Source organism: Triturus cristatus, chromosome 1_2, assembly GCF_964204655.1.
Source record: "Triturus cristatus chromosome 1_2, aTriCri1.1, whole genome shotgun sequence".
NCBI classification, from domain to species: domain Eukaryota; kingdom Metazoa; phylum Chordata; class Amphibia; order Caudata; family Salamandridae; genus Triturus; species Triturus cristatus.
In genome coordinates this window covers 861,629,395-861,635,395 of record NC_140580.1, presented here as the reverse complement: position 1 = coordinate 861,635,395, position 6,001 = coordinate 861,629,395, and positions in this window count along the sequence as shown.

Below are 6,001 nucleotides of genomic sequence, written 5' to 3'. Positions count from 1 at the left end.
CAATCTCACGAGCCCGTGCAGCTCCTTTCTACCTATCACTCACAATGGAATTTACATGGTGTGGGTCCTAAAACTGACTTTGAAATGGATACCTAGATTCTTGTTCTTAACTTTAAAGGCAACAGCTCAGATCAATTTCTCAACAATAACTGTAAGACCCTAAGGTAATTGTAGTGATGAAGTCCATGACCAGGATGTAGTTTTAAGTGGTTTTATTGAATTCAGTTACAGGTAATTGAGTTGTAGAGATGCAGCCCCACCAGGAGCCGTCTGCCTGCTGCTCAGCCCATACTCCAACTGACACACTCAAGCATCTAGGCACCCAAGCATTCCATTCAAGACTCTCACACCAACATTCCATCCATCACATTACACTTGCTGAGCAGCTAGGGAGAAAATACCCAGAAAAATACAATACAGGTTACAACATACCTTCCCTTCTTCCACAAAACAAAAATGGAAACCACAAAGAAGAAAAAGGTTCAAACAAGGAGAACCCCAAGAAATGGAAACATGGAAAAGTGGAGAAAAAGCAAGAAGAAAGTGAATCCAAATGTGAAGGGATCAAAGCCAATATGCCAAGAAAAATCAAGCGTGAACAAGTAAGAAAATACATTGGAGATATGCAAGAGTAAGTACAAGAGAAAATGAAATGAAAGGTTAAGACCGAAGTACAAGAGAAATGGAAATTAAATTCAGAGAAAATGTACAAGAGATGTACAGTAAGTACATGTAGAATAAACATTTCAGATGAGCTGCATAGTCAAATATACATTATATATATATATATATATATATATATATATATATATATATATATATATATATATATATATATATATATATCAATCTTTTTTTGAAAAAACTGTAGAAATGGGTGACGGGCACCCGAACTGACTTTCCCCAAAATATAGGTGAAAAAAAATAGACCAGAAACATGGAACATCTACACCCAACATAAACTGAAGAAAATAGATAAGGGGAATAAAGAAAACAATGTTGACTGCTAACCATACAGCCAGAGAGGCTTAAAGGCAAACAACTACAAGTGAGCACGAAAGTGTGCACAAACAATGATACACATGAGACTCGTACCCATTAGAACCTCTATATGAAGGTTAGAAAAGCGAACAGAACAATAGAACACATGGGACTCATACCCATTAGAACCCCTGTGAGGAGGTTAGAAACATGCACAGAACAACAGAACACATGGGACTCGTACCCATTAGAACCCCTGTGTGGAGGTTAGAAACGTGCACAGAACAGCAAAACACATGGGACTTATACCCATTAGAACCCCTGTGTGGAGGTAAGAAATGTGCACAGAACAAAAAAACACATGGGACTCATACCCAATAGAAACCTTGTGTGGAGGATAGAAACATGCACAGAGCAGAAGAACATATGGGGACTCGTACCCCTAAGAAACTGTGTAAGTGGGACTGACACCCACCATATACTGTGTAGATGGGACTAAAACCCAGTACAACAAACAAAGTGTGAATCGCAAGATAACTACACCCATGAACTGTGACAACTACATTGAAAGGGACTAAAACCCAACAACATTGTTGAATGAGACGAGCTACATTCCTGTAAATGTGATATCCGCTTGTATTCACAGGCTGTATTGTAAGATGTATAACTCTGTTTCTTAAAAAGCAATAAAAATCTGTTATAAAAAAAACAGTGTTGAATGAGACTAAAACCCAACAACATTCCCGTGTAGGATAAACAAATACATGTAAATACTGTCAGAAAAACATCAAAACAAACATAAAGAACTACAGGCAGGAATACAATGCAGAACATGGCCAAATGAAGAAAAAATGACCATAAACAAAATCTTTCACCGGTGAGCGACCTCTCACTTGAGTAATGCTACTATGGCCAAACTCTAGTCTTGCTGACCCCAACACGCATGTAACAAAAGCCATAATACATTAACAACAAGATGCAAGAAAACATGGTCTAAATACATTAGTGTTAAAATAAAGACTTCTGACAATTCACACCAGATTTACAGTCAAACTAATGTCCAAACCCATTACTTCAATCTTGGATGAAAATGTCAGAGGACACCACAGGAATTACTTGCAGCATACTGATACATTTGACTGAGAAGCATGTAACTATGTAGTAAAGTTTCGTAAACTAAACCATAGTCAAACTTAGGAAAGCGTGGCCCCCAGACACAGGTGCTTTACCAACTTGTTCCATTTCTTGAGCAGAACAGCCGAACACTTGGAAACTGCAACATGCCCAATCTTCATCAAATTCACGTTCTACTATGCAGGTACACACTCAAATGTTCGGGTGCAATATGATGGAAGCTGGGCAAAGCAGGACGTTTTTGAATGGTTCCTTTTTCCAAATCACAGAGCGTTGCAGCAGCGCACCAGGATCTGTCCGCGAATGTGACCAAAGTGCACTGCATCCAACCACAAGATGGCAGCAGGCATGCATTACGTGAGCCGGTTGGCTCCAGGCACGTGCGTGCACACAACGTTGCCTGCAGAGGTACTGACGCGTAAAAAGGGTAGTGCTCACAGATGAAAATTTCAGGATCCTGAGGACGTCGCTGAAGAAACTTTTCCTGACCCCAAAGCTGAAAGTAAGTGAGCGCGTGCAATTAACGACTTGTTCCGCAGTTTGAAAATGCACCTCAGCGCTTGAACTGCCATTGTTGCCCCACATTACATACCTCCGGTACCAAGACCAAGGTAAGTAATGGGGAATAGTAATTTTTACCCCTACACTATCCAAAACTTACCCTACTATTGCACTCACTGGAGTGGGAATAGTGATTTTTACCCCTACACTATCCAACACTTACCCTAGTGTTGCGCTAAAAGTATTATGCCTTGTAATGGTATGCGTTGTAATGGTATGCAATGTAATGGAATGCGTTGTAAATGTAGTTTCTAAAAATGCTTTGTGATGGCATGCGTTGTAAAATCATGCATTGTAATGGATGTTGCGATGTAAAAATCGCGTTGTAAAGGCATGCATTGTAAATGTTTGCATTGTAATGTGTCCTATTCGTGCTGCCTCGTAAATATGGAGCAGGCTCCTGCGCCACAGTGCATCACAAAAAGTGACGTTCTGGCGGTGCAAGGGGCCTCATAAATGAGGCCCACAGTTTTTAAGGGAACTAGATTGGTGCTTCTTGATGTTATTAGAGAAAGGTTGACAAACATGGCACATGAGGGTCACCAGGGCATTTCTAGATCTAAAGGGAGTTTGAGAGCAGATTATTAGTGACCTGGTATGGATAGAGAAATCGGGAGAGAGGTGAAAGATTGTTTGGAGTGTTGTATGATTGATAAGGTGTGTAAAATGAGAGAGCAACCCATGATGGTGAGGAATGTACCCAAGAAAGCTTTTGATAAAGAGTCAGTTGATATTTTGATTCCTCTCACCATTAATGAGAAGAAGAACTTTATAATTGCGTTGGTGGATCTGTTTTCCCATTGGCTGGAGTTGATGATCGTTAATCAACTTTCATAATAGAAGGCGCTTGAGTTTCTGACACAGGTGTTTGCAAAGGAAGGTTTTAATGAATCAGTGTTGACGGACAATGGTGTGCAGTTCACTTTAGCTGTAAAGGAAGAGTTCATGTGCAGGAGAGGTATTGTTCATAAGAAGTCTGTGTTGTACCATCCAGAAACCAATAGTATTGTGGAGAGAATGATTTGGATTACAAGCATGGAATGGGGAGCACACATCGGATTGCTGAGAAATGGGAGAGAAATCTCCCAGGAAATATGATGACTTTTTAGTGTACACATAGGTAGCAATTTGCCTCGTGTGAGGTTATGGACTATGTATTAAAGTTTTGTAAGTTTTTTGTGCTTGTTAAAGAGATGAGATTTGTGGCATCCAGGCATCTTGGCCGGTGCACAAGAAAGTAGAATGTGTGGCTTGGAGTGATCTGCATGTTTATTATTGATGTGTGGAATGTTAAGAGTTCAGTTGAGACCTGCTCTTGGAAGGTGATGGAGCCATGAATGTGGGCGGAGTCTGCCTCATAGAATAAACCTACTTGTTCTACCTACACTCTGCATCTGTGCCTGAGACGAAAGCCCCTGGTTTGGAATCCAGTTAGTGATCTACAGCCTAAAATCACTGCCACTTGTTTTCCCATTTTGTTTTACTGCTTTTCCTGATTCCAAAAGTTGGCATACATGCAACAGGCCTCACCCTCATCCAAGAGCCAACAAGATGACAGCGATATTATTTCATATGAGCAGTGCATGACACACGCAAAACCACCAGTAGGATTGAGTGGGTTATAGTTGCCCAATTTTCAGTGTGTGTAGTCGATGTAAGACATTTTGGCACAATGAGTAAAACTTTTACGAGTTGTAAAAATCAATGATGTTCATTTAATGAGATCCCTTTTAGAACAATTCTGCTGTGTTTTGTCTATGTGGTTGTATGTGCATTGCTTAAACAAGGTTTAATATGAAGCTGGAGTGCCAGCCATAGAACTTCTCATGGATCATGTACCTTTTTGTTGTTGTGCCACAGTGTTAAGGGCTCTTATAAGTCGTTTTTTCAGGACAAATGTGAATGGTTTGCAGTCTCCGAATAGGTCTGCTGGAAGGTGGTCAAGTCTGATCAGTAATCACTAGTTAAACACCAATAATAACGTTTGGACTATTAGCCCTACATCTCCTTTCTTTCAAATGACCGGCCACCTGGCACTCTAACATCTGATTGCCTTTTGATCCTACTTTTGTATTAACAGTGGACTAATGTCTGAGTACTGGACTGTCACTGTAGTCTATTGAAGCATTTCTATAGTGCTTTCTTCCCACTTGGCTGGGCACCTATGTGCTTTACTGTTGGTCAAGCACGTCACTAGCCTATTTTTTCTGTTAAGTTTGAAGAAGCTACTGGTTGAGGTATCAACTATAAGTTGAATATCTGGAAGTTGTACTTAAGCCCAGAGATGTGATCCAGGTGATGCAGCAAAGTGTAATAGCATTTTACAGATTAAACACAATGCAAAAAGAATCTGAGGGATACTCACATATTTTATATACTTACAAGTGACATGTAGTCCTTGTGGTTGTTGAATCAAGATTATAGCAACAGCCAGGTCTTTACTGCCTTTCTGAAATCTAGACGGCTGTTGATGATCCTTATTCTGTTTGGGAGCTTGCTCCATAACTTGCATGTCTGCAAAGAGAAGCAAACTATGCAATGCAAATAACTAGATAAGGGATTCTTTGTGATACTAGAAACCTGTCTTGGGCTTTGAGGGCAGGGTAATGTAGTTATGCTTGCCCAGGTTTAGGAATTGTCCAGTGGTTGGATTCTGGATTCATTGTAGTTTTCCTCTTTGTTTTGTTTTGGTATTCCGATGTAAATATATGGACATTGGCGGCAGGGCCTAGTCGAGATAGAACAGTGCAGTGCTTACACTGCTTGTATGACAACATATTGAGAAAAACAATATCAACATACACAAATATCTCCCAAAACATATTGGAAACATACATTTTGCAACTCTATACTTAAACAGTAAACACCCAAATATTGACAACAAAAATATTGCAAAAAATATATCTGAAATATAAAAATCCTGTAAACAAAAAATGAAGGAATACAAATATTGCACACACATTAAAACTAAGGAAACATAACAATCACGGAAATCAAAATATCGGAAAATCAACATAATTCTAAATAAAACACACAATATTACATTAAATATATAAACACACATAAAATAAGTAAAAATAAAATGAATATATATTAAATAAAGAAAGAAAACTCTAAGGGTCTGATTACAATGGAAGACGGACTTCTGTCTGTCCGCCATCGTTCCGGGGATGGGGACCGCCTGCCTATAAGGTGGGGGTCCCACACATGGAATCAAGATGCGACAGCCACCACGGCGGTCGCATCTGCAATATTTAAAATTGCGGCCGGTGCTGCTAGCTGCAGCACCTACCACAATGTCAAAAATGCACCTTGAACATTTCCC